Source organism: Glycine soja, chromosome 10, assembly GCF_004193775.1.
Source record: "Glycine soja cultivar W05 chromosome 10, ASM419377v2, whole genome shotgun sequence".
NCBI classification, from domain to species: Eukaryota; Viridiplantae; Streptophyta; class Magnoliopsida; order Fabales; family Fabaceae; genus Glycine; species Glycine soja.
Genome location: NC_041011.1, coordinates 19,310,672 through 19,329,871, shown reverse-complemented (window position 1 = coordinate 19,329,871; position 19,200 = coordinate 19,310,672). Strand labels below are relative to the sequence as shown.

The window sequence follows — 19,200 nt, the reverse complement described above, 5'->3', positions numbered from 1 at the left end:
GTTTCATGGCCTTGCAGGTGAAGACCCGCCACAAACATTTGAAAGAATTTCACATTGTCTGCTCCACCATGAAACCCCCAGATGTCCAAGAGGATCACATATTTCTGAAGGCTTTTCCTCATTCATTAGAGGGAGTGGCAAAGGACTGGCTGTATTACCTTGCTCCAAGGTCCATCACGAGCTGGGATGACCTTAAGAGAGTATTCTTAGAGAAATTTTTCCCTGCTTCCAGGACCACAACCATCAGGAAGGATATCTCAGGTATTAGACAACTCAGTGGAGAGAGCCTGTATGAGTACTGGGAGAGATTTAAGAAACTATGTGCCAGTTGCCCCCACCATCAGATTTCATAACAGCTTCTTCTCCAATATTTTTATGAAGGACTCAGTAATATGGAGAGAAGTATGATAGATGCTGCCAGTGGTGGAGCCCTTGGAGACATGACTCCTGCTGAAGCCAGAAATTTAATTGAGAAGATGGCCTCCAACTCCCAGCAGTTTAGCACCAGAAATGATGCCATAGTCATTAGAGGAGTGCATGAGGTAGCTACAAACCCATCTGCATCATCTGAAACTAAGAAGCTTGAAGGCAAACTGGATGCATTGGTTAACTTGGTAACCCAGCTGGCCTTGAATCAGAAATCTGTACCTGTCGCAAGGGTTTGTGGTTTGTGCTCCTCTGCTGACCACCATACAGACCTTTGCCCTTCCATGCAGCAACCTGGAGCAATTGAGTAGCCTGAAGCTTATGCTGCAAATATTTACAATAGACCTCCTCAACCTCAGCAGCAAAATCAACCACAGCAGAGCAATTATGACCTTTCCAGCAACAGATACAACCCTGGATGGAGGAATCACCGTAACCTCAGATGGTCCAGCCCTCAGCAACAACAACAGCAGCTTGCTCCTTCCTTCCAAAATGTTGTTGGCCCAAGCAGACCATACATTCCTCCACCAATCCAACAACAGCAACAACCCCAGAAACAACCAACAGTTGAGGCCCCTCCACAACCTTCCCTCGAAGAACTTGTGAGGCAAATGACTATGCAAAACATGCAGTTTCAGCAAGAGACCAGAGCCTCCATTCAGAGCTTAACCAATCAGATGGGACAATTGGCTACCCAATTGAATCAACAACAGTCCCAGAATTCTGACAAGCTGCCTTCTCAAGCTGTCCAAAATCCCAAAAATGTTAGTGCCATTTCATTGAGGTCGGGAAAGCAATGTCAAGGACCTCAACCCGTAGCACCTTCCTCATCTGCAAATGAACCTGCCAAACTTCACTCTATTCCAGAAAAAGGTGATGACAAAAATTTACCTAACAATTTCTTTGCAGGTGAATCTTCTTCCACAGGTAATTCTGATTTGCAGAAGCAGCACATTCCCCCTCTTCCATTCCCTCCAAGAGCAGTTTCCAACAAAAAAATGGAAGAGGCAGAGAAAGAGATCTTGGAAACATTTAGAAAGGTAGAGGTAAACATACCTCTGTTGGATGCAATAAAGCAAATTCCAAGATATGCCAAATTCTTGAAGGAGCTGTGCACTAATAAGCGGAAGCTTAAAGGAAGTGAACGGATTAACATGGGCAGAAATGTCTCCGCATTGATTGGTAAATTTGTTCCTCAAATTCCTGAAAAATGCAAAGATCCAGGTACATTCAGCATACCTTGTATCATAGGGAATAGTAAGTTTGACAATGCCATGCTAGATTTAGGAGCTTCTGTTAGTGTTATGCCTCTGTCTATTTTTAATTCTCTATCTTTAGGCCCCTTGCAGTCAACTGATGTGGTAATTCATTTAGCTAATAGAAGTGTTGCCTACCCTGTTGGTTTCATAGAACATGTCTTAGTTAGAGTTGGTGAACTGATTTTCCCTGTTGATTTTTATATTTTGAATATGGAAGATGGATTTTCTCAAGGATCAGTTCCCATCATTCTAGGCAGACCCTTTATGAAAACTGCTAGAACTAAGATAGATGTTTATGCAGGCACACTGTCCATGGAGTTTGGTGATATAACTGTTCATTTTAATATTCTGGATGCTATGAAATACCCATCTGAAGATCTTTCTGTATTTCGTGCTGAAATAATTGACCATGTTGTTGATGAATACATGACTGATCTTTATTCTAATCTGCATGCCTCTCACTCTTCATGCATTGAGTCTGAAATTGTACTTGATCATATGTCTGAATTTAATGCTGAGAGTGAATCTGAGAGTAATATTGATTGCATGCCTGGTGGTGGTGTTTTACCTCTTGAGATTGATTTTATAGAGTCAGATAGGACTAACCATGTTTCAGGAAGTACACATACCTCTGACTTTCTTTATGAGGTAAAGGCTGAGAAACCATCCCCTTCCACCACTGTCCAGCCGACCACACCAGAATTGAAGCCTCTGCCATCAAATTTAAAATACGCTTACTTGGATGATAGCAAGAGTTTTCCAGTGATTATATCTGCCTCCCTTGCTGATGAGCAAGAGGAGAAGTTGTTGTCAGTTCTCAAGAAGCATAAGAAGGCTATAGGCTGGACCCTGGCGGACATTCCTGGTATTAGCCCATCCACATGTATGCATCAAATAAATTTAGAGGATGGAGCTAAACCGGTAAGACAACCACAGAGAAGACTCAACCCGGTGATTCTTGATGTAGTGAAGAACGAGATAACCAAGCTTTTGCAAGCTGGAATCATTTATCCTATCTCCGATAGCCAATGGGTGAGTCCCGTCCAGGTAGTCCCGAAGAAGACTGGCCTCACAGTGATCAGAAATGAGAAGGAGGAGCTGATTCCTACTCGGGTGCAGAACAGTTGGAGAGTCTGCATTGACTATAGGAGGCTGAACCAGGTTACCAAAAAGGACCATTTTCCCCTGCCATTCATTGACCAGATCCTTGAACGCCTGGCAGGTAAATCCCACTACTGTTTCCTTGATGGTTTTTCTGGTTATATGCAAATTACTATTGCTCCTGAGGATCAGGAAAAGACCACATTCACCTACCCCTTTGGCACTTTTGCTTATAGGAGGATGCCTTTCGGCCTGTGCAATGCCCCTGGTACCTTCCAGCGGTGCATGATTAGTATTTTCAGTGATTTTTTAGAAAATTGCATAGAGGTGTTTATGGATGATTTCACTGTATATGGATCCTCTTTTGATGGTTGTTTGAATAGTTTGGAAAAAGTTTTGAATAGATGCATTGAAACTAACCTTGTTCTAAATTTTGAAAAATGTCATTTTATGGTTGAGCAAGGTATAGTTTTAGGCCACATTATTTCCAATAAGGGTATTGAAGTAGATCCTGCAAAAATTTCTGTTATTTCACAATTGCCTTACCCCTCTTGTGTGTGAGAGGTGCGATCTTTTCTTGGTCATGCAGGATTCTACAGGCGCTTTATAAGGGATTTTAGCAAAGTAGCCCTTCCACTGTCCAACTTGTTGCAAAAGGAGGTGGAGTTTGACTTTAATGACAGATGCAAAGAGGCTTTTTATTGCCTCAAAAGAGCGTTGACTACCACCCCCATCATCCAGGCACCCGATTGGACAGCCCCTTTTGAGCTTATGTGTGATGCATCAAATTATGCATTGGGGGCTGTCCTTGCTCAGAAAATTGATAAATTGCCCAGGGTGATATATTATGCTTCTAGGACTTTAGATGCTGCCCAAGCAAATTATACTACTACTGAGAAAGAACTTCTAGCCATAGTTTTTGCTCTTGAAAAATTTCGATCTTATTTGCTTGGTACTCGCATTATTGTTTATACTGACCATGCAGCTCTAAAGTACTTGTTGAAGAAGGCTGATTCTAAGCCTAGGTTGATCCAATGGATGCTCTGGCTCCAAGAGTTTGACTTGGAGATCCGTGATAGGAGCGGAGCACAAAATCTAGTTGCTGATCATTTGAGTCGGATCGAACGTGTCTCTGATGCAGATTCACCTATTCGGGATGATTTCCCGGATGATCATTTGTATATATTGTATAGTATTTCTGACTCTCTTTCTTCTCCCTGGTTTGCTAACATTGTCAATTATTTAGTTGCCTCTGTTTTTCCTCCCTTAGCATCTAAGGCCCAAAAAGATAAAATTAAAAGTGATGCTAAGTATTTTATTTGGGATGACCCCTACTTGTGGAAATTGTGCAGTGATCAGGTCATTAGACGGTGCATTCCAGATCATGAGACTGACTCAGTCCTGCAGTTCTGTCATTCTTCCGCACCGGGAGGTCATCTGGGTGTTCAAAGGACAGCTCGCAAAGTGCTTGATTGTGGTTTTTATTGGCCCACCATCTTTAAAGATGCGTGGAAGATCTGCAGCACTTGTGAGCAGTGTCAGAGAGCAGGAAATACACTTACATGGCGACAACAAATGCCTCAGCAACCTATGCTATTCTGTGAGGTGTTTGATGTCTGGGGTATAGATTTCATGGGTCCTTTTCCTGTCTCTTTTGGTTATGTTTACATTCTCCTTGCAGTTGACTATGTTTCAAAATGGGTGGAAGCCAAGCCCACTAGAACTAATGATGTTAAAGTTGTCGCGGACTTTGTCAGGTCTAATCTGTTTTCAGGTTTGGAGTACCTAAAGCAATTGTTAGTGATCAAGGAACCCATTTTTGCAACAGGACAATGCATGCCCTGCTTAAAAAGTACGGGGTGGTACACAGGGTATCCACACCATACCACCCCCAGACTAATGGACAGGCAGAAATTTCTAACAGGGAAATCAAGAGAATTCTAGAGAAGATTGTGCAGCCAAGCAGGAAAGATTGGAGTACCAGGCTTGATGATGCTCTCTGGGCACATCGGACTGCCTACAAAGCACCCATAGGAATGTCTCCTTATCGGGTTGTCTTTGGAAAGGCATGTCATCTTCCAGTGGAAATTGAGCACAAAGCATACTGGGCAGTGAAGACTTGCAACTTCTCTATGGATCAAGCTGGCGAGGAAAGGAAGTTGCAACTGAGTGAGTTAGATGAAATCCGCCTAGAAGCCTACGAGAATGCCAAGTTCTACAAAGAAAAGACCAAGAAGTTCCATAATAGTATGATAGTTAAAAAAGACTTCGTGGTTGGGCAAAAAGTGTTATTGTATAATTCTAGGCTTGGACTCATGAGTGGTAAGTTGAGGTCTAAGTGGATTGGTCCTTTTGTTGTTACTAATGTTTTTCCTTATGGTACAGTTGAGATCAAAAGCGACTCCACAAACAAGAGCTTCAAGGTCAACGGACATCGACTTAAGCCATTCCTCACGAACCCTTCTTTAGTGGACGTAGTGGTGGAAGAGACTTCCTTACTCCACCCTACTCTTCCTCCACCATGACTTAGGGAGTTTTTCTTTTCCTATCTCCTTCTTTGCTTCTATTACACTTGTCCGATTCTCTTTGATGATTTAATTGTTTTTAATCTTTTAATTGTGCTACATTGAGGACAATGTGTTGTTTAAGTATGGGGGGGAGTGTTCTTTGGTTTTGCTAGTTTTGTTGGTTTTGTTAATTTGTTAGTTGTGTTAATTTGTTAATGTTGTTAGTTTCGTCGGATTTTCAGTTTAATATTTTGGGTCAATTTTGTGTGCACGTACGAATTTGCATGTTTTTCTTTGAATTATAGGATATGTTCAAGAAATGGGTAATTGTTTTGAAAATAAAAGTTCTTGACATTTTGTGACTTGAAATCCTTGATTCTTCTCTACATGTCATGATAGTTTTGAAAGCTCAATTTGAAAGTGATGAGTTTACCTTTGTGAGAATTTGAGCCATCCATCATCATAATCATTTGGTGTGTTTTGCCCCATTGATTGCTTGCACAATAGCCTTGGCTTGATTCTTGTTGATGCGTCCTAATTCACATGCATATTTGGAAATGATTGAGGCAATTTTGTTCTTATAAGCTTCTAGCCAAATGGACTTACCTTGAATTAATTCCTTTGATAGCCCTTTTGAGCCTTGTTTCCCTTTCCTTGTTTTGAAGCTCACTACAAGCCTTAAGTGAAAAACCATGATATCACCATATCCTTAAGGAATTTTGGAGCTTTGGAATTGTTTTGGGAATAAGTGTGGGGGGTTTTTGTTTCATTGGACAACTTGTTTTGTTGGCTATGCTTCATGATGTATTTTGGGCCATACTTGATGTACATTGTATATTGGTTAAATGTTGGACATGCTGAATGAAATGTTGTTTCTCAAAGGCTATAGAATAAAAAAAAATATTCGAAAAAAGAAAAAGAAAAGCAATAAAGTTGAGTGAATAAGATCTTAAATGGCACAAGAATGATGAAACTCTTGGTTCTACTCTTCATGTTTAATTTTTATCTTTAATTCTTTTTATTTTCTTATTTTTTTCTTAATATGCACTTATTCCCCTTTGCTCCTCTATTCCTTTGGGATTTAGCCACTTATTCCATATTTCTCCATACCTTGTCCTTGGCCCCATTACAACCTTAAAAGACCTTTTGATCCTCATGTGCTTGTGTTTGTGGGTTGATTGTCAATTTTAGAATCTTGCCAAGTCTATGTGGTGTTTGCTTTCATGGGTGCTTTGAGGGTAAATAGTAGCCTAGACACTTGAGAGATAGAGTGTATATCTTGTGAGGCTTTATCACTTTTCATTCTTGAGCTGATTAACTATTTTGCCATGATTGGGTTGCTTGGATGATTTTCATGAATGTCTTGACTTTTTGGATTTCCTTATGTTAGATGTTACCCATTCCTTTCATTCCTTGATGTTCATTGAGAAATATATGAATGTGTTTGTTTGTCTCTCTTTGATATCCTTGGATTTTGTTCTTTGTTTCATTTTGCCCAGGAGTGCAAAAGGCTAAGTATGGGGGTTTTGATGTGCCATCATTTTCTTCTATTTTCTAAACCCTTTTTGCACCATTTTAATTATTGATTGGTCTTAATTGTCAATTAATTAGGCAGTTTTATTATTTGGGCTCATTTAGCTAATTTGATGTTTTTAATCTAATTTCAGGAATTAATGAAACATTGGGCTTAATCCGGAATTTAGTTGTGGACTTGAAGAGGGCAAATAAAGCAGCGCTTACCTTAGTTAATATCTAATTAGGAAATTTCGCAATTTTATTTTATGTTGTTCAGTGTTTATTTCGTTTTGGGCCAGAGTATTGTAATAGGGCCCAGTGACTTTGAGTGACTCTTTTTACATAGCTACCTTGGGATTCGTGCAAGGCATTCTATTCTGTTATGTTATTCATTATTTAGAGCTTTGTTTTAGGGTTTTCGTTTTTCTGTTTTGATGCTTCTGAGTTCGTAATGCAATTTTACGTTTTCTGCTTCTAATTACAATTTCGTTCTTGCTTCTTCTTCTACTCTCATTTACGTTTCTGTTCCATTTTACATTTCTGTTCGTTTACGTTTCTGTTCATTTACGTTTCCGTTCATTTGCGTTTCTGCTTCATGTTTCAATTGCGTTTTCTGTTTGAATCCATGGAAGGCTAGATTTTCTGGTGTTGTTTACTTTTGAGGGCGAAGCCCAACTCTCTTTGAGGTTTCGCTTGTAATGTGGTTTCCTGGCATTCTCCCTTCACCAGTATCCCAAATTCGTGAATATTAATCAGTGCACGCTTCGTGTTCGATTAATTGCCTCTGAGCCTCACTTGCGTTCATGCTTAATGGACGAAGGGCTAACTGGTGTATGTGGTGCCTAATCACGTATTGAAAACCCTAAGTTGATTTTCGCTTAGTAAATTGAAATAGGGTTGGATTAAGTGGTTGACTGTTAGGGACGAATTCTCCATAACCCAGGATAAGAGAATGGCTTCTGAATCAGAGGAAACAACCCGTTTTTAATATTATTAGTTTCGTATTCCAGTTTACTTGTTCTGCTCTTTAATCACAAAACAAACAACCCCCCCCCCCAATCGTTACTGTTACTGCAAGTATATTATGAACATGTGGTTTGTCAATGCATTTTCATGCAAATTTGAACTGGTGCTGGCAGCTTGGACATACAAGCTTGTAAAAATTACTGAGAATTGACGTTTGGATAAATTAATTTGACGTTTTGTTCTACTTTAATATTTTTGTAAGAATTTTATGATTTAGGTTTCAGCCGCAAAAAATAACAAGACAAAACTCAAATCATTTGTTCCTGAGTGTATGAAATTCTTTTAGCCAATTATTTGATTTGAGTCAAATCTTTCATGTTAATTAGTCCTTAACATGTTCATGCAAAATTCTTAGAGAGTCTTTGATTGTGAACCTTTTCTTGAACTTTTAGGTTTCCTTATGATTGTGTCTATTGTGAATTTGAGTTTTGGTGATTGAATTGCTGGCTGAAATGTTGATCCTAAGTGAATATTGAACTCCTAAAACTGTGGTAAACAATCCTAGTGACTTCAGCATACATAGGAAGGTTAAAAGTAAGCCGAAGGCAATCAATATACCATGCTTTTAAAAACAAATCACTGGTGCTAGCAGGTTGGACATACAAACTCGTAAAAATTACTGAGAATTGGTTACTTCGAATTTTGAGCTGAAATTTTTACTGAATTTTCTAGACATTTGGAAAAAATTTATACGAAAAGAAACAAGTGATTTGGATAAAATTAAAAATACTTAAAATTACACAAGTTTCATGACTAGACATGATTTCTATAACAAAACTGCAATAGGTGAACAAGTCGCTCTAGATTTTTGAGGTTTTCTTCTACTTTAATATTTTTGTAAGAATTTTATGATTTAGGTTTCAGCCACAAATAATAACAAGACAAAACTCAAATCATTTGTTCCTGAGTGTATGAAATTATTTTAGCCAATTATTTGATTTGAGTCAAATCTTTCATGTTAATTAGTCCTTAACATGTTCATGCAAAATCCTTAGAGAGTCTTTGATTGTGAACCTTTGCTTGAACTTTTAGGTTTCCTTATGATTGTGTCTATTGTGAATTTGAGTTTTCGTGATTGAATCGCTGGCTGAAATGTTGATCCTAAGTGAATATTGAACTCCTAAAACTGTGGTAGACAATCCTAGTGAGTTCAACATTCATAGGAAGGTTAAAAGTAAGCCGAAGGCAATCAATATACCATGCTTTTAAAAACAAATCACTGGTGCTGGCAGGTTGGACATACAAACTCGTAAAAATTACTGAGAATTGGTTACTTCGAATTTTGAGCTGAAATTTTTACTGAATTTTCTAGACATCTGGAAAACATTTATACACAAAGAAACAAGTGATTTGGATAAAATGAAAAAATACTAAAAATAACACAAGTTTCATGACTAGACATGATTTCTATGACAAAACTGCAATAGGTGAACAAGTCGCTCTAGATTTTTGAGGTTTTCTTCTACTTTAATATTTTTGTAAGAGTTTTCGAATTTAGGTTTCAGCCGCAAAAAATAACAAGACAAAACTCAAATCATTTGTTCATGACTGTATGAAATTCTTTTAGCCTATTATTTGATTTGAGTCAAATCTTTCATGTTAATTTGTCCTTAACATGTTCATGCAAAATTCTAAGAGAGTCTTTGATTGTGAACCTTTGCTTGAACTTTTAGGTTTCCTTATGATTGTGTCTATTGTGAATTTGAGTTTTGGTGATTGAATTGGTGGGTGAAATGTTGATCTTATGTGAATATTGAACTCCTAAAATTGTGGTAAACAATCCTAGTGAGTTCAACATACATAGGAAGGTTGAAAGTAAGCCCAAGGCAATCAATATACCATGCTTAAAAAAAACAATCGCTGGTGTTGGCAGCTTGGGCATACAAACTTGTAAAAATTACTGAGAATTGGTTACTTCGAATTTGGAGCTGATGTTTTTACTGAATTTTCTAGACATCTGGAAAAAATTTATACAAAAAGAAACAAGTGATTTGGAGAAAATGAAAAAATACTAAAAATCACACAACTTTCATGACTAGACATGACTTCTATGACAAAGCTACAATAGGTGACAAGTCGCTCTAGATTTTTGAGGTTTTCTTCTACTTTAATATTTTTATAAGAATTTTATGATTTAGGTTTCAGCCGCACCAAATAACAAGACAAAACTCAAATCATTTTTTCATGAGTGTATGAAATTCTTTTAGCCTATTATTTGATTTGAGTCAAATATTTCATGTTAATTAGTCCTTAACATGTTCATGCAAAATTCAAAGTGAGTCTTTAATGTGAACCTTTGCTTGAACTTTTAGGTTACCTTATGATTGTGTCTATTGTGAATTTGTGTTATGGTGATTGAATTGCTGGGTGAAATGTTGATCCTAAGTGAATATTGAACTCCTAAAGCTGTGGTAAACTATCCTAGTAAGTTCAACAAACATAGGAAGGGTGAAAGTAATCCCGAGGCAATCAATATACCATGCAGAAAAAAAACAAATCGCTGGTGCTGGCAGCTTGGACATAAAAACTTAAAAAATTACTGTGAATTGGTTACTTCAAATTTTGAGCTGAAATTTTTACTGAATTTTCTAGACATCTGGAAAACATTTATACAAACAGAAACAAGTGATTTGGATAAAATAAAAAAAATACTAAAAATCACACAAGTTTCATGACTAGATATGACTTCTATGACAAAACTACAGTAGGTGAACAAGTCGCTCTAGATTTTTGAGGTTTTCTTCTTCTTTAATATTTTTGTAAGAATTTTATGATTTAGGTTTCAGCTGCAAAAAATAACAAGACAAAACTCAAATCATTTTTTCATGAGTGTATGAAATTATTTTACCCTATTATTTGATTTGAGTCAAATCTTTCATGTTAATTAGTCCTTAACATGTTCATGCAAAATTCTTAGAGAGTCTTTGATTCTGAACCTTTGCTTGAACTTTTAGGTTTCCTTATGATTGTGGCTAATGTGAATTTGAGTTTTGGTGACTGAATTGCTAGGTGAAATGTTGATCCTATGTGAATATTGAACTCCTAAAACTGTGGTAAACAATCCTAGTAAGTTCAACATACATCGGAAGGTTGAAAGTAAGCCCGAGGCAATCAATATACCATGCTTTAAAAAACAAATCGCTGGTGCTAGCAGGTTGGACATACAAACTCGTAAAAATTACTGAGAATTGGTTACTTCGAATTTGGAGTTGAAATTTTTACTGAATTTTCTATACATCTGGAAAAAAATTATACAAAAAGAAACAAGTGATTTGGATAAAATTAAAAATATAAAAAATCACACAAGTTTCATGACTAGACATGACTTCTATGACAAAACTACAATAGGTGAACAAGTCGCTCTAGATTTTTGAGGTTTTCTTCTACTTTAATATTTTTATAAGAATTTTATGATTTAGGTTTCAGCCGTACCAAATAACAAGACAAAACTCAAATCATTTTTTCATGAGTGTATGAAATTCTTTTAGCCTATTATTTGATTTTAGTCAAATATTTCATGTTAATTAGTCCTTAACATGTTCATGCAAAATTCAAAGTGAGTATTTATTGTGAACCTTTGCTTGAACTTTTAGGTTTCCTTATGATTGTGTCTATTGTGAATTTGAGTTTTGGTGATTGAATTGTTCGGTGAAATGTTGATCCTAAGTGAATATTGAACTCCTAAAACTGTGGTAAACTATCCTAGTAAGTTCAACATACATAGGAAGGGTGAAAGTAAGCCCGAGGCAATCAATATACCATGCAGGAAAAAAAAATCGCTGGTGCTGGCAGCTTGGACATAAAAACTTGTAAAAATTACTGTGAATTGGTTACTTCAAATTTTGAGCTGAAATTTTTACTGAATTTTCTAGACATCTGGAAAAAATTTATACAAAGAGAAACAAGTGATTTGGATAAAATGAAAAAAAATACTAAAAAGCACACAAGTTTCATGACTAGATATGACTTCTTTGACAAAACTACAATAGGTGAACAAGTCGCTCTAGATTTTTGAGGTTTTCTTCTTCTTTAATATTTTTGTAAGAATTTTATGATTTAGGTTTCAGCTGCAAAAAATAACAAGACAAAACTCAAATCATTTTTTCATGAGTGTATGAAATTCTTTTACCCTATTATTTGATTTGAGTCAAATCTATCATGTTAATTAGTCCTTAACATGTTCATGCAAAATTCTTAGAGAGTCTTTGATTGTGAACTTTTGCTTGAACTTTTAGGTTTCCTTATGATTGTGTCTATTGTGAATTTGAGTTTTGGTGATTGAATTGCTGGCTGAAATGTTGACCCTAAGTGAATATTGAACTCGTAAAACTGTGGTAATCAATCCTAGTGAGTTCAACATACATAGGAAGGTTGAAAGTAAGCCCAAGGCAATCAATATACCATGCTTAAAAAAAAACAATCGCTGGTGCTGGCAGCTTGGACATACAAACTTGTAATAATTACTGAGAATTGGTTAGTTCGAATTTTGAGCTGAAGTTTTTACTGAATTTTCTGGACATCTTGAAAAAATTTATACAAAAAGAAACAAGTGATTTGGATAAAATAAAAAAATAATAAAAATCTCATAATTTTCATGACTAGACATGATTTCTATGACAAAACTACAATAGGTGAACAAGACACTCTAGATTTTTGAGGTTTTCTTCTACTTTAATATTTTTGTAATAATTTTATGATTGAGGTTTTAGATGCAAAAAAAAAAAAAAGGACAAAACTCAAATTATTTGTTCATGACTGTATGAAATTCTTTTAGCCTATTATTTGATTTTAATCAAAAATTTCATGTTAATTAGTCCTTAACATATTCATGTAAAATTCTTAGAGAGTCTTTCATTGTGAAACTTTGCTTGAACTTTTAGGTTTCCTTATGATTGTGTCTATTGTGAATTTGAGTTTTGGTGATTGAATTGCTGGCTGAAATGTTGATCCTATGTGAATATTGAACACCTAAAACTGTGGTAAACAATCCTAGTGAGCTCAACATACATAGGAAGGTTGAAAGTAAGCCTGAGGCAATCAATATACCATGCTTTAAAAAACAAATCGCTGGTGCTGGCAGGTTGGACATACAAACTCGTAAAATTTACTAAGAATTGGTTACTTCGAATTTGGAGCTGACATTTTTACTGAATTTTCTAGACATTTGGAAAAAATTTATACAAAAAGAAACAAGTGTTTTGGATTAAATTAAATATACTAAAAATCACACAAGTTTCATGACTAGACATGACTTCTATCACAAAACTGCAATAGGTGAACAAGTCGCACTAGATTTTTGAGGTTTTCTTCTACTTTAACATTTTGTAAGAATTTTATAATTTAGGTTTTAGCCGCAAAAAATAACAAGACAAAACTCAAATCATTTGTTCATGAGTGTATTAAATTCTTTTAGCCTATTATTTTATTTGAGTCAAATCTTTCATGTTAATTAGTCCTTAACATGTTCATGCAAAATTCTTAGAGTCTTCGATTGTGAACCTTTGGATGAACTTTTAGGGTTCCTTATGATTGTGTCTATTGTGAATTTGAGTTTTGGTGATTGAATTGCAGGCTGAAATGTTGATCCTAAGTGAATATTGAACTCCTAAAACATTGGTAAACAATCTTAGTGTGTTCAACATACATAGGAAGGTTGAAAGTAAGCCCGAGGAAATCAATATACCATGCTTTAAAAACAAATCGCTGGTGCTGGCAGGTTGGACATACAAACTCGTAAAAATTACTGAGAATTGGTTACTTCGAATTTTGAGCTGAAACTTTTACTGACTTTTCTAGACATTTGGAAAAAATTTATACGAAAAGAAACAAGTGATTTGGATAAAATGAAAAAATACTAAAAATCACACAAGTTTCATGACTAGACATGACTTATATGACAAAACTACAAAAGGTGAACAAGTCGCACTAGATTTTTGTGGTTTTCTTCTACTTTAATATTTTTGTAAGAATTTTATGATTTAGGTTTCAGCCTCAAATAATAACAAGACAAAACTCAAATCATTTGTTCATGAGTGTATGAAATTCTTTTAGCCTATTATTTGATTTGAGTCAAATCTTTCATGTTAATTAGTCCTTAACATGTTCATGCAAAATTCTTAGAGAGTCTTTGATTCTGAACCTTTGCTTGATCTTTTAGGGTTCCTTACGATTGTGTCTATTGTGAATTTGAGTTTTGGTGATTGAATCGCTGGCTGAAATGTTGATCCTAAGTGAATACTGAACTCCTAAAACTGTGGTAAACAATCCTAGTGAGTTGAACATCCACAGGAAGGTTGAAAGTAGGCCCAAGGCAATCAATATACCATGCTTAAAAAAAATCACTGGTGCTGATAGCTTGGACATAAAAACTTGTAAAAATTACTGAGAATTGGTTACTTCAAATTTTGAGGTGAAATTTTTACTGAATTTTCTACAAATCTGGAAAAAATTTATACAAAAAGAAACAAGTGATTTGGATAAATTGAAAAAATACTAAAAATAACACAAATTTCATGACTAGACATCACTTCTATGACAAAACTACAATAGGTGAACAAGTCACTCTAGATTTTTGAGGTTTTCTTCTACTTTAATATTTTTGTAAGAATTTTATGATTTAGGTTTCAGCCACAAAAAGTAACAAGACAAAACTCAAATCATTTGTTGATGAGTGTATGGAATTCTTTTAGCCTATTATTTGATTTGAGTCAAATCTTTCATGTTAATTAGTCCTTAACATGTTCATGCAAAATTCTTAGAGAGTCTTTGATTATGAACCTTTGGATGAACTTTTAGGGTTCCTTATGATTGTGTCTATTGTAAATTTGAGTTTTGGTGATATAATTGCTGGCTGAAATGTTGATCCTAAGTGAATATTGAACTCCTAAAACATTGGTAAACAATCCTAGTGAGTTCAAAAAACAAAGGACGGTTGAAAGTAAGCTTCAGTCAATCAATATACCATGCTTTAAAAAACAAATTGCTGGTGTTGGCAGGTTGGACATACAAACTCGTAAAAATTACTGAGAATTGGTTACTTCGAATTTTGAGCTGAAACTTTTACTGAATTTTCTAGACATCTGGAAAAAATTTATACGAAAAGAAACAAGTGATTTGGATAAAATGAAAAATACTAAAAATCACACAAATTTCATGACTAGACATCACTTCTATGACAAAACTACAATAGGTGAACAAGTCACTCTAGATTTTTGAGGTTTTCTTCTACTTTAATATTTTTGTAAGAATTTTATGATTTAGGTTTCAGCCACAAAAAGTAACAAGACAAAACTCAAATCATTTGTTGATGAGTGTATGGAATTCTTTTAGCCTATTATTTGATTTGAGTCAAATCTTTCATGTTAATTAGTCCTTAACATGTTCATGCAAAATTCTTAGAGAGTCTTTGATTGTGAACCTTTGGATGAACTTTTAGGGTTCCTTATGATTGTGTCTATTGTAAATTTGAGTTTTGGTGATATAATTGCTGGCTGAAATGTTGATCCTAAGTGAATATTGAACTCCTAAAACATTGGTAAACAATCCTAGTGAGTTCAAAAAACATAGGACGGTTGAAAGTAAGCTTCAGTCAATCAATATACCATGCTTTAAAAAACAAATCGCTGGTGTTGGCAGGTTGGACATACAAACTCGTAAAAATTACTGAGAATTGGTTACTTCGAATTTTGAGCTGAAACTTTTACTGAATTTTCTAGACATCTGGAAAAAATTTATACAAAAAGAAACAAGTGATTTGGATAAAATGAAAAATACTAAAAATCACACAAATTTAATGACTAGACATGACTTCTATGACAAAACTGCAATAGGTGAACAAGTCGCTCTAGATTTTTGAGGTTTTCTTCTACTTTAATATTTTTGTAAGAATTTTATGATTTAGGTTTTAGCCGCAAAAAATAACAAGACAAAACTCAAATCATTTGTTCATGAGTGTATAAAATTCTTTTAGCCTATTATTTGATTTGAGTCAAATCTTTCATGTTAATTTGTCCTTAACATGTTCATGCAAAATTCTTAGAGAGTCTTTGATTGTGAACCTTTGCTTGAACTTTTAGGTTTCCTTATGATTGTGTCTATTATGAATTTGAGTTTTGGTGATTGAATTGCTGGCTGAAATGTTGATCCTAAGTGAATACTGAACTCCTAAAACTGTGGAAAACAATCCTAGTGAGTTCAACATACATAGGAAGGTTGAAAGTAAGCCCCAGGCTATCAATATACCATGCTTAAAAAAAAAAATCGCTGGTGCTGACAGCTTGGACATACAAACTCGTAAAAAATACTGAGAATTGGTTACTTCAAATTTTGAGCTGAAATTTTTACTGAATTTTCTAGACATCTGGAAAAAATTTATACAAAAAGAAACAAGTGATTTGGATAAAATGAAAAAAATACTAAAAATCACACAAGTTTCATGACTAGACATGACTTCTATGACAAAACTACAATAGGTGAACAAGTCACTCTAGAGTTTTGAGGTTTTCTTCTACTTTATTATTTTTGTAAGAATTTTATGATTTAGGTTTCAGCCAGAAATAATTACAAGACAAAACTCAAATCATTTGTTCATGAGTGTATGCAATTCTTTTAGCCTACTATTTGATTTGAGTCAAATCCTTCATGTTAATTAGTCCTTAACATGTTCATGCAAAATTCTTAGAGAGTCTTTGATTGTGAACCTTTGCTTGAACTTTTAGGTTTCCTTATGATTGTGTCTATTGTGAATTTCAGTTTTGGTGATTGAATTGCAGGCTGAAATGTTGATCCTAAGTGAATATTGAACTCCTAAAACATTGGTAAACAATCCTAGTGTGTTTAACATACATAGGAAGGTTGAAAGTAAGCCCAAGGCAATCAATATACCTTGCTTAAAAAAAAATCGCTGGTGCTGGCAGCATGGACATATAAACTTGTAAAAATTAATAAGAATTGGTTACTTCAAATTTTGAGCTGAAATTTTTACTGAATTTTCTAGACATCTGGAAACAATTTATACAAAAAGAAACAAGTGATTCGGATAAAATGAAAAATACTAAAAATCACACAAGTTTCATGACCAGACATGACTTCTATGACAAAACTACAATAGGTGGACAAGTGGCTCAAGATATTTGAGGTTTTCTTCTACTTTAATATTTTTGTAAGAATTTTATGATTTAGGTTTCAGCCAGAAATAATTACAAGACAAAACTCAAATCATTTGTTCATGAGTGTATGAAATTCTTTTAGCCTATTATTTGATTTGATTCAAATCTTTCATGTTAATTAGTCCATAACACGTTCATGCAAAATGCTTAGAGAGTCTTTGATTGTCAGCCTTTGCTTGAACTTTTAGGTTTCCTTATGATTGTGTCTATTGTGAATTTGAGTTTTGGTGATTGAATCGCCGGCTGAAATGTTGATACTAAGTGAATACTGAACTCCTAAAACTGTGGAAAACAATCCTAGTGAGTTCAACATACATAGGAAGGTTGAAAGTAAGCCCCAGGCTATCAATATACCATGCTTTAAAAACAAATCGCTGGTGCTGGCAACTTGGACATAAAAACTTGTAAAAATTACTGAGAATTGGTTACTTCAAATTTTGAGCTGAAATTTTTACTGAATTTTCTAGACATCTGGAAAAAATTTATACAAAAAGAAACAATTGATATGGATAAATTGAACAAAAATACTAAAAATCACACAAATTTCATGACTAGACATGACTTCTATGACAAAACTACAATAGGTGAACAAGTCACTCTAGAGTTTTAAGGTGTTCTTCTACTTTAATATTTTGGTAAGAATTTTATGATTTAGGTTTCAGCCACAAAAAATAACAAGACAAAACTCAAATCATTTGTTCATGAGTGTATGGAATTCTTTTAACCTATTATTTGATTTGAGTCAAATCTTTGATGTTAATTAGTCCTTAACATGTTCATGAAAAATTCTTAGAGAGTCTTTGATTGTGAACCTTTGGATGAACTTTTAGGGTTCCTTATGATTGTGTCTATTGTGAATTTGAGTTTTGGTGATTGAATTGCTGGTTGAAATGTTTATCCTAAGTGAATATTGAACTCCAAAAACATTGGTAAACAATCCTAGTGTGTTCAACGCACATAGGAAGGTTGAAAGTAAGCCCGAGTCAATCAATATACCATGCTTTAAAAAACAAATCGTTGGTACTGGCAGGTTGGACATACAAACTCGTAAAAATTACTGAGAATTGGTTACTTCGAATTTTGAGCTGAAATTTTTACTGAATTTTCTAGACATCTGGAAAAAATTTATACAAAAAGAAACAATTGATATGGATAAATTGAACAAAAATACTAAAAATCACACAAATTTCATGACTAGACATGACTTCTATGACAAAACTACAATAGGTGAACAAGTCACTCTAGAGTTTTAAGGTGTTCTTCTACTTTAATATTTTGGTAAGAATTTTATGATTTAGGTTTCAGCCACAAAAAATAACAAGACAAAACTCAAATCATTTGTTCATGAGTGTATGGAATTCTTTTAACCTATTATTTGATTTGAGTCAAATCTTTGATGTTAATTAGTCCTTAACATGTTCATGAAAAATTCTTAGAGAGTCTTTGATTGTGAACCTTTGGATGAACTTTTAGGGTTCCTTATGATTGTGTCTATTGTGAATTTGAGTTTTGGTGATTGAATTGCTGGTTGAAATGTTTATCCTAAGTGAATATTGAACTCCAAAAACATTGGTAAACAATCCTAGTGTGTTCAACGCACATAGGAAGGTTGAAAGTAAGCCCGAGTCAATCAATATACCATGCTTTAAAAAACAAATCGTTGGTACTGGCAGGTTGGACATACAAACTCGTAAAAATTACTGAGAATTGGTTACTTCGAATTTTGAGCTGAAACTTTTACTGAATTTTTTAGACATCTGGAAAAAATTTATAAAAAAAGAAACAAGTGATTTGGATAAAATGGAAAATACTAAAAATCACACAAATTTAATGACTAGACATGACTTCTATGACAAAACTGCAATAGGTGAACAAGTCGCTCTAGATTTTTGAGGTTTTCTTCTACTTTAATATTTTTGTAAGAATTTTATGATTTAGGTTTTAGCCGCAAAAAATAACAAGACAAAACTCAAATCATTTGTTCATGAGTGTATGGAATTCTTTTAGCCTATTATTTGATTTGAGTCAAATCTTTGATGTTAATTAGTCGTTAACATGTTCATGCAAAATTCTTAGAGTCTTTGATTGTGAACCTTTGGATGAACTTTTAGGGTTCCTTATGATTGTGTCTATTGTGAATTTGAGTTTTGGTGATTGAATTGCTGGCTGAAATGTTGATCCTAAGTGAATACTGATCTC

The 19,200-nt window shown here is 34.6% G+C and overlaps 1 non-coding gene across 1 annotated transcript; it reads right to left on the bottom strand.

Annotated features, from left to right (window-relative positions):
- Positions 1 to 239: 239 nt before the first annotated feature.
- Positions 240 to 346, bottom strand: LOC114372785. Its single transcript, XR_003658348.1, has one exon. It is a non-coding gene; the product is annotated as a small nucleolar RNA R71 (small nucleolar RNA).
- Positions 347 to 19,200: the final 18,854 nt, after the last annotated feature.